Source organism: Suncus etruscus, chromosome 9 (assembly GCF_024139225.1).
Source record: "Suncus etruscus isolate mSunEtr1 chromosome 9, mSunEtr1.pri.cur, whole genome shotgun sequence".
Taxonomy (NCBI): Eukaryota; Metazoa; Chordata; class Mammalia; order Eulipotyphla; family Soricidae; genus Suncus; species Suncus etruscus.
This window is the reverse complement of record NC_064856.1, coordinates 18582463-18593060: the sequence shown is the minus strand read 5'-3', so window position 1 is coordinate 18593060 and position 10598 is coordinate 18582463. Positions and strand designations below refer to the sequence as shown.

The following is a 10598-nucleotide window of genomic DNA, read 5'->3' as shown; positions in this document are numbered from 1 at the left end:
AAAAAATAAAAAAAGAACCTTAAACAAAATTGAAAGAGGACTGTTGCATTAATGTCCACAATGTGTGGATTTATATTCTCAAAGAGAAGGGGATAGAGCAGTTGTGCAATAGTGGCCTGGGAGTTGTAAAGGGCTAAGAACATACTAAAGGCCCAGTTTTATACACTTGTTGGGCTTGGGAGGGCAGTGCTAAGGGTCCTTGATAAACCCTGGAATTTTCCACAGTGCAGGCACAGTTCAGGTATCCATAGCTCTCTCCTCCACGGGCATGTGTTTGAGGTTATTGTAGGGGCATTCTGGGTTCGCTCTGCAACTTCCACCAACAGTTTGAAACTGGGTAGTGGTTGTTTGATTTTTGACTTCCTTGCCCACTCCCCACATTTTGCTCAGAAGAGGAAAGAAAAAGAAAAATCGGGCTGGGGCGATATCACAACACTTAGGGTGTTTGCCTTGCACGTCCCCAGCATCCATAGGGTTACCCCAGCACCACTAGGAGAGCACAGAGCCAGGAGTAACCCCTGAGCACCGCCAGGTGTTCCCCCCAAAGAAAAACTTTTCATTTTTATTTGTTTATTTGTACTGTTTAATGTTGAGGCCACACCTGGGGCTGGGGATCAAAACAGTATGTGGTATGTGGGTCAGCCACATACCAGGGAAGCACCCCACCACCATACATACTATCTTTCTGACCCTTATTTAATCTTTATCTATTAATTTATAAAAGCAAGATAGTTTTTATTTTAATTTTTATTACCTTATTTAAACAATGTAGTTTACATAGTTGCTCATAATACAATTCCTTCTGGCATTCTGTGTTCCAACACCAATCCCACTAGCAATGAAACATTCCCTTTACCATTGTCCCAGTTTCCCACCTCCAAGTCTGTCCCCTTGGCAGGCATGATATAATTTACTTTATATTGCTTATTACAACTAAATGATAATGGAATTATTAAAAGAAAGTCAGTAAAAGAGAATTTGTAAAAATTTTTATATTTCACAATGAGGTCATTAAGTCATTGTCTAAAGGTTTACAAAGCTGTTAATTGTTAGTTGAAAATTTAGTCATTGTTTTTTAGTTTTTATTTTTATTTTTTTACTTTTTTTTCAGTGATAATAATAGGTATTTATTTCTAAAGACAGGAACAAATATGAATAAAGCTTTACATAGATGTTTAACACTAATTTCATTTCTTAAGGTAAAAATATAAAACGCTTCACGAATTTGCGTGTCATCCTTGCGCAGGGGCCATGCTAATCTTCTCTGTATCGTTCCAATTTTAGTATATGTGCTGCCGAAGCGAGCACATTTTTTTACTTTTTTGGTTTTGGGGACACACCCAGTGTTGCTCAGGGATTACTCCTGACTGTGCGCTCAGAAATCGCTCCTGGCTTGGGGGACCATATGGGATGCCAGGGGATTGAGCCACGGTCAGTCCTAGGCTAGTACTTGCCAGACAGAAGCCTTATCACTTGCATCGCTGCTCTGGCACCCCTTGTTGTCTTTTTTGTTTTGTTTTGTGTGTTTTTTTACATAAATCTTTATTTAAGCACCATGATTACAAGCATGTTTGTAGTTGGGTTCCAGTCATAAACAGATTACCCCCTCCTTCACCAATGCAACATTCCCACCGCCAATTCCCCCCTACTCCCCCACCCCTGCCTGTATTCGTGACAGGCATTCTACTTCTCTCATTAACATTGTCATGCTAGTTGTTAGTGTAGTTATTTTCCTAACGGCATTCACCACTCTTTGTGGTGAGCTTCAAATTGTGAGCCAGTCCTTCCAGCCCTTCCATCTCTTAACTCTATTGCAGGGGTCTCAAACTCAATTTACCTGGGGGCCGCAGGAGGCAAAGTTGGGGTGAGGCAGGGCCGCATAAGGGATTTCGCTTACCGAATATTTGCAATAAAAAAATCGCATTAGTAAGAAAATTCGCAAAAAATCGCATTAAACATTCGCATACCCCAAACAGAACTGCTCGGGTTATGCGAATGTTTAATGCGATTTTTTCTTACTAATGCGATTTTTATTGCAATTTATTCGGTAAGCAAATAATCACGAATACTGCGATATTTGAAGGCCAGCCGTGGGCCACAAAATGTTGTACGGATGGCCGCAAACGGCCCGCGGGCTGCGAGTTTGAGACCCCTGCTCTATTGTCTCTGGGCCTTATTACAGTAATATCTTTATTTGTTCTTAAAACCCATAGATGAGTGAAACTATTCTGTGTCTATCTCTCTCTCCCACTGACTTATTTCACTCAGCATAATAGATTCCATGTACATACATGTATAGGAAAATTTCATGACTTCATCTCTTCTGTGTATATGTACCAGTTTCTTTAGCCATTCTTCTTTTGAAGGGCATTTTGGTTGTTTCCAGAGTCTGAATATTGTAAATAGCGCTGCAATGAATATTTGTCTGAGGAAGGAGTTTTTGTATTGTATTTTTGTGTTCCCAGGGTATATCCCTAAGAGTCCTTATTGTTTTTCTAATACATTTTTAATTGAATCACCATCAGATACAGTTACAATGTTGTTCATGATTGAGTTTCACTCAACTGAAATGTCAAACACCTATCCCTTCCCCAGTGCACATTTCCCGCCATCAATGTCCTCAGTTTCTCTCTCTCATTCTCCTCCCTCCCCTCCCCCTCTGCCTGCCTCTATGGCAGATACTTTTCTTTATTTTCCTTTTAGATACTGTGGTAGATACTGAAGGGGTATCATGTATGTCAATCTACCTCCTTTCAGCACCCAGTTTTTGCCCAGAGTAATTGTTTCTGTTCATGAAGTGGAAGTATTAATATAATTAAAATGGCAATATGCCCCCCAAAGTATTGTGTAGATTTAATGCAATCTCTGTAAAGATACCCATGACATATTTATTTTATTTTATTTTTATTTGGGGGCTACAACCAGCTACATTCAGGTTGCTGACTCTGAACTCAGAAATCACTCCTTGGCAGTACTGGGGACCATATGGGTGCTGGGGATAGGACTTGGGTCGGCCACGTGCAAGGCAAACCAAACACCCTACCCACTGTGTTGTCACTCCAGCCCCTGTGACATATTTCAAAAAATAGATTAAATACTTCTGAAATTCATATGAAATAATAAATCTCCATGAATAGTTAAAGCGACCCTTGGAAAGAAGAATATGGGATGCATCACTTCAACTTCAAACTATACTATAAAGTGGTAGTAATTAAAATAGCATGGCATTGGAATAAAGACAGATCCTCAGATCAGTGGAATAGATTTGACTATCCTGAGACAAATCCTCAGATATATGATCAGTTATTGGATTTCTTTTTTTCATTGACCTTAGGTGACTTTTATGTTACTTTGACATCTAATTTGGTGTGTTCTTACTGGGGTGTCAGTATTGGAAAATTTGAAGGTGTGGTGTCTCAGCTGTGCATTCCAGGAATTCCAGGATCTGTAGAGTTGGCATGGTGGCTATGGAATGTGCCTGTGGCTGCTGGGGCTTCTGGAAGTAAGTCACAAGGAGGCTGCCCACTCTCCCTCTGAGAAGACCTCAAAGCTCTCAATCCTAAAAAAAAATGCCTGGAGTTTTGGTTGGTTAGGTATCTCTGCAGGGATCAGTGGAAGAGAAGTGAAGTTAAATCATTGTCATGATGTCAGTTGTGGGGTAGGGATGCAGTTGCCAAAGCTTTGGTAGGGCAGGGACGTTGTCCACACCCCCAATATCCTAGAGCTTTCAGCTGTGAAACTGGCATATCCATGAATTTTCTTGTTTTGCTTGCATCCCTTCAGAAAATAAAATGAGCCTATGGAGCTGGCTGATGAACTGATATAGGGGAAACTGTGGGGTGTACCTATGGCTTCTCAGTAATATAGGTTTTTGGACTTGGGGGAGGTTATTTGGCTTTGTTTCATTTTTGTTTGTTTGTTTGTTTGTTTTGCTTTTGTGTGTGTGTGGTTTTTGGGTCACACCCGGCAGTGCTCAGGGGAGACTCCTGGCTCCATGCTCAGAATTGCTCCTGGCAGGCAGGGGGGCCATATAGGAAGCCGGATTCGAACTGATGACCTTCTGCATGAAAGGCATACACCTTACCTCCATGCTATCTCTCCGGCCCCTTTGTTTCATTTTTGGTCATACCCGAAGGCAGCACTCAGGGGTTACTCCTGGCTCTGCACTCAGAAATCGCTCCTGGCAGGTATGGGGGACCATATGAGATGCTAGGATTCAAACCACTGTCCATCCTAGATCAGCTGCATGCAAGGCAAACGCCCTACCACTGTGTATCTCTCCAGCCCCCATCGAGGTCCATATTTTGATTATCTACAAGCATATTTGTCTGTCCTTTAATATCTTTCAAGTGGATATATGTAGTAATTGACAATAACTCAAATGAATAGCAGCATTTAAAATAGGTGATGTGATGTAAGATAATGTTGTACACTGGGATGATAGATCTTTGATGATCTACGGGAATTAGGCCAGAGCCTGGCACCTTGACCAAGTTTACTCCCTCTTTCACCTGCATCCTAGCCCTAAACCCCACTCCTTTCCTTCCTCACACAGCCTTGTTCTTACCCCTTGGCATTGTCTTAAATATGTGGATCCTTCAAACTGTTTAAATTCTTTCTCTGCATAAGCCTTAAAGGAATTGTGAGGGGGAGGCTGTCCCCATCTCTAACCAAGACAGAAGTTATTTAGTATAGTGAAAAGACACAGAGGAACTGGAGCGATAGGACAATGAGCATTGTTTGAATTCCGGCATCCCAAATGGTTCCCCGAGCCTCTCAGGAGCAATTTCTGAGCACAGAGCCAGGAGTAAACCGTGAGCACCTCCGCGTCTGACCCCAAAACCAAATATATATATATATATATATATATATATATATATATATATATATATATATATATATATATATATATATATATATATATATATATATATATATATATATATATATACACACATACACCGTATTTTCCAGCGTATAAGACGACCCCCTAATTTTGCAGTTAAAACGTAGATTTAGGCCTATATTCGCTGTATCAGACAGAGCGTTCCTGTGCTGCAACTGTATGTACCACAGTGAGCCAATCACAACAAGCAAAGGTTCAAAGGTTCTATGTAATAGACTTCCTCTCTGACTCTGGCCAATCTGAGCAGGCTTTTTACAGTGTAGATTCGGTCGAGAACATTGTCTAATTTGTATGCCTAAAAAGACTGCTTGGATTGGCTGAGTTAGAGAGGCGGTCCGAGCAGCCTGGCAGTGATTGGTCCCTTATCATAGGCACCTTTTCTGGCTATTCCCTGGTGGCGTCAGTTAATCTCCCCCACTACATGAACCAAACAACAACCCATCCTTGGACCCTAGCACTGAACCACTAGCATGATTAGCTGGGTTTTGCCAGAAGTGGCCCCCAGATCTCCTGAGTACTGTTTGGGAGCCCCCCAAGAAAGAGATTTGGAAACTCTGCGGCCTGATTTTTTTTGTTTGTTTGTTTCGTTTAGCAGCATATTGAAACATTTTTTGGGATATACTCGTCATATAAGACAACCCCCGATTTTTGGTTGACTTTTTTTTTGTTTCAAAAGTCGTCTTATACACCGGAAAATACGAGGTGTGTGTGTGTGTGTGTGTGTGTGTGTGTGTGTGTGTGTGTGTGTGTGTGTGTATGATAGATAGATAGATAGATAGATAGATAGATAGATAGATAGATAGATAGATAGATAGATAGATGTAGCTATAGATATAGATAGATAGATAGATAGATAGATAGATAGATAGATAGATAGATAGATAGATAGATAGATAGATAGATAGATAGATAGATAGATAGAATCTCCCAAGTGAGGAGATTGAGTTTGGGGGTCTGGGGGTCGAGGGTATTTGCCTCACAGGTCTCTGACCCCTGGTTAGATCCCCAGCAATGCCTATAACACCCCCCTCCAATGCATCTCCAGGAGTCACCTCTGAATACAGAGCCAGGAGTAATCCTTGAGCAGTGCCATGTGTGACCCTGCTTTCCCCACCCCAATAAAATAAAATAATGAGTCCCTAAAGAACTGAAAGATTATAATACCCAACTCCAATTTTTCATATCCCACTAAATTTCCTGAAAGAGAAACTCCCAAGAGGATTTTCCCCATAATGATGACTTTGAAGTCTACTGGGACTGGGGTGGGGTAGGGGGTTCGTAAATGTCAAATTCTTTCCCTAAACCATATCTCATCTCCTTTGTTCCCCTGCATGGGCTGAGTCAGCCAGTTGGGTGACCCTGGCCTGTCCTGGGGGAGGGGGAAGCCATACAACCAAGTCCTTTGAGGCTCTCCCCTCCCCCAAGGGTAGCAATAGCTGGCAAGGGGCCCAGCTTTATGGAGGAACAATGGTGCCAGCCAGCTGCAGTAGAAGCAGGGCTTAGCAGCCTGTCCAGGCCTGGCGCCGGTCCAGAAAAGTGACCCTTGCACTGAAGGGATTCGCTCCTCTTGGGGAAAGCTCTGAGAGCTCCAGGGGAACTGCAGAGGGAGCCCTCCACGTTGGGATTCCACAAGCTCACAGCCAGAGAACTGTAGGGCCTATGAAATCAAAGTGCCCAGTTACAGAGCTTAGCAATCCAAGGTCTCAGAGGCAGCTAGCCTCTGTCCTTGGCCACACAGTAAGTCAGTAGCAAAGCTGGACACTCCTTTCGACTCACCATGTCCACTGCCCAGGGAAAATTTGTGCAATCTTTTATAAGCAGGTCCAAGTTCTGTTGTTTTCAAAGTATCTGTGTGACTTCCCAGATCCAGTGTCTGCCTCACATGATTACTGAAATGAGAAGTACCAGACCTCAAGTGTGGGTTCAGTGAAATGGTATAAAGGGCTGTCTGACCCACATGATCACTGAAATGAGAAGTACCAGACCTCAAGTGGTGAGTTCAGTGAGGTGGTACAAAGGGCAAGAGCATGAGCTTTGTTTATGCAGAGGCCTTGATTTGCTCTCTAGTCCCACCTGGTCCCACAAGCATTGCTGGGTGTGGCCCACACAACAAAAATTTTAGAAAGGAAAGACCTCAAGTATGAAATAAACCTCCATATCCAGAAGAGGGCAGCTATCAGTCATATTTATGTTCATGTAGTCACCTACTGGGTTCAAACATCCCCATGTAGTGGATCTTTTTTGTTTGTATTTTGGGCCACACACAGAGGCGCTCAGGAGTTATTCCTGGTTCTGTGCTCAGAAATCGCTCCTGGAAGGTTTGGACCATATGGAATGTCAGAGATTGAACCCAGGTCTGTCCCAGGTTGAACACGTGCAAGGCAAACACCCTACCACTATACTATCACTCTGGCCCTCATGTGAGTGATCTTGGGTCTGAAAGGACCTCAGTGATTCTCACCTCTGGGGATTTACACTTTCCTGTGCAATGATTGGGGCTAACCAGTGGTGGCCAAGAAGATGTTGTAGAGTTGATAGTGCAACTTGATTCATCTCTCCTTCCTTTCCCTCTGTTAATGCTGCTGTTTTCATGTTGGACATGGGGAGGTTGCACACACACTTGATTGTGCTGCTCACAGACACTCTGCTTGTAGTGTTTGCTGGGAGCCAGGGGGCATCATACTCTAGCTCACACATCTTTTCTTCTTCTTCTTCTTCTTCTTCTTCTTCTTCTTCTTCTTCTTCTTCTTCTTCTTCTTCTTCTTCTTCTTCTTCTTCTTCTTCTTCTTCTTCTTCTTCTTCTTCTTCTTCTTCTTTTTCTTCTTCTTCTTCTTCTTCTTCTTTTTCTTCTTCTTCTTCTTCTTTTTCTTTTTCTTCTTCTTCTTCTTTTCTTCTTCTTCTTCTTCTTCTTCTTCTTCTCCTCCTCCTCCTCCTTTTCTTCTTCTTCTACTTCTTCTTCACTTCTTCTCCTCCTTCTCCTCCTTTCCTTCTTCTCCTCCTCCTTCTCCTCCTTCTCCTTCTTCTCCTCCTTCTCTTTCTCCTCCTTCTCTTTCTCCTCCTCTTCCTTCTCCTCCTCTTCCTCCTCCTTCTCTTCCTCTTCTTCCTCCTCTTCCTCCTCTATCTCTTCTTCCTCTCTTCCTCCTCCTCTTTTTCCTCTTCCTCTCCCTCCTTCTTCCCATACCCTACATCTCTCAGGGCTTACTCCTGCGTCTGTACTCAGGAATCAATCACTCCTGGCAAGGCTCTGGGGACAATATGGGGTATTGGGAATCAAACCCAGGATGGCTGCATGCAAAACAGGTGCCTTACATGATGTAGCATGAAATAATTAACGATGGGGCTGGATGGTGGAGGATGCCATCCAGCCCACGTGGCTCTGCAACCTCCATGCAGTTGGCGAGTCCCAGGCCCAGGTGAAATCACTCACTCACAATCAGGCGTTAGGAAGCATCAGCTTTATTCATGCCCTAGCCACCACAGGTGTGTGGCCTATGTCATAACCTTTCAAGCATACAGCCATTTTAGGCTTGCCCTGCATCTTATCTCCTGTTAGCCATCTTTTCTTTGGGCTCCATGCGGCCCCAAGATCCAAAAGCCAGGGAGCCGAGCCGGGCAAAGAGAGGAACGGCCAAAAGGGCCGAATCCCCTGGCTCAGAGGTTTATCTATCCTTTCCAAGACCCCTCCCAGAAATGGGCCGGGATTTGCAGGTAGGGTTACACCTACTATCCGGTTCCCAAGACCCCTCCCAGAAATGGGTGGGTTTGGGCACACTACACATACTATACTATCTCTCTAACCCCCATCATTTTTTAATTGCAACACTTACAGTGGGGAGGATATGGGTTGCACTTTTGAGTTGTGGTCCTTGAATACCCCTGACTATGGTATGATGGGAAATGACTTGTGGTGTGGGAAGTGGAGGAATGAGGAAGGTCACAGACAGCAGAGCAGCCAGGCACAAATAACAGAGTTGATGGGCTCTTGATCAGCCATGTGGGCAGCACTGGGAATGAACTCTCTGCCTCATGCTTATAAGACTGACACTTTAGCCACTGAACCATGTCCTAGTCCTAACAGTGTGGCTTCTGAGGCTATGTCAGAAAAGGTATTACAGTCAGCCCACTTTGGTCTCTCAGATCACTTTCTCTGGGTGAAGCCAGCTGCCTTGTGAGAACAAGCAAACAACCCAATAGAAAGATCCATATGGCAAGTAACGTGGGCTCCATGCCTACTCCCTGACAATTGACTTGCTAGTCAGATCCTCCAGCCCTCATATAGCTTTGAGATAACTGAAGACATCTTGACTGAAACTTCATAAGCTGCCCATGCCAGAATTATTTTATTCATTTGCTCTTATATGCCTGACCCAGAGAAAATGTGAGAGAAAACAAAATGCTTATGGATAAAACACTAACAACTGTTAGTGTTATTGGGTATCAGAGCAGTTTATTTTTAAGTAGTGATAATACTAAATATAGCCTCCTTTACTTCATTTTAAATGAAGATAATGGGTTGAGGCCAGAGCAATAGCACAGAGGTAGGGCATTTGTGTTGCATGTGGCCAATCTGGGAACGACCTGGGTTCAATCTCCAGTATCCTGTATGATCCCTTGAACCTGCCAGGACAGATTTTTTAGTGCAGAGTCAGGAATAACCCATGAGTGCTGACTGGGTATGGCCCATAAACAAACAAAATAAATGAAATGAAGATGATGGACTGGAGAGATTGTATAGGAGGAGGTAAGGTAGTTGTTTTGTAGGCCACTAAACTCAACATGAATCAATGGGCCATACATGGTCCCCTCAGCTCCATCAGAAGTCGCTCCAGAGCATGGAGCCAAGAATATCTTCTGAGAACCATTGAGCATGGTCCAATTTACTCCCAATTTTATAGGATTATACCTGAATGTTAGCAAACATAGGTACATGGGAGGCAGGATCACCTTCACTAACTGAGAGCAGGGTTGAAGTAATGTGTGAGAGAAGTGTGAGAAGGGCCAGGAGGGAACTCCAGGTCTCCAGGTCTTCCTTTTCCAGACAGTGCAGCTCTGATTGTCCACTTGTGCACTTGTTTTCTCTCCTCCCAAGACAGGAGCACTACAGGGATCTGCCCTCTCCACCCACATTCCTTTGCAGATTTCAGCTTCTACCTACCGTATCCCTGAGGTTGAATAGTCTTGTTCGTCCACTAGAAAGTCTGATCTACAGAATGCATCATCTCAGCACTTTTCTTAGATGTTCCCTTACCTTTGGCATTTACCCAGCCTCATGAGGACTGCATGGCTCCTTGATTCATCTCTGAGAACTGCGTTTAAATTTTAACTCTGCTGCTATTTGCCTTTTGTCAAGTCATTCAGCTCTGAAGTCCTATTTCTCTGTCTGCCAGAACTGAGAGAGTGAATTTCGCCTTTGGGCAGTGGAGCAAGACAACTGGTATGAATGCTTTGTGGAATGGAAATAAACCATAAATCTCTTCTCTCCTCTCTCTCTCTCTCTCTCTCCTCTCTCTCTGTCTCTCTCTGTGTCTCTGTCTCTCTATTTCTCTCTCACTCACACATGGTACCCCAATCAGGTACTGCTTGGATTCCCTCCTCCACAGGGCTGGAGGCACTTAGCTCCTGAGTGCTGGCTCTGCCCTGCTCTAGGCTAACGACCAGCTTTGGTTTCCCTTTTTTTCCTTTATTTTGGTTT

At 43.6% G+C, this 10598-nt stretch overlaps 1 non-coding gene across 1 annotated transcript; it reads right to left on the bottom strand.

The window, feature by feature from the left end:
* Positions 1–1201: 1201 nt before the first annotated feature.
* LOC126019618 (U6 spliceosomal RNA) lies at positions 1202–1308 on the bottom strand. Its single transcript, XR_007499251.1, has one exon. It is a non-coding gene; the product is annotated as a U6 spliceosomal RNA (small nuclear RNA).
* Positions 1309–10598: the final 9290 nt, after the last annotated feature.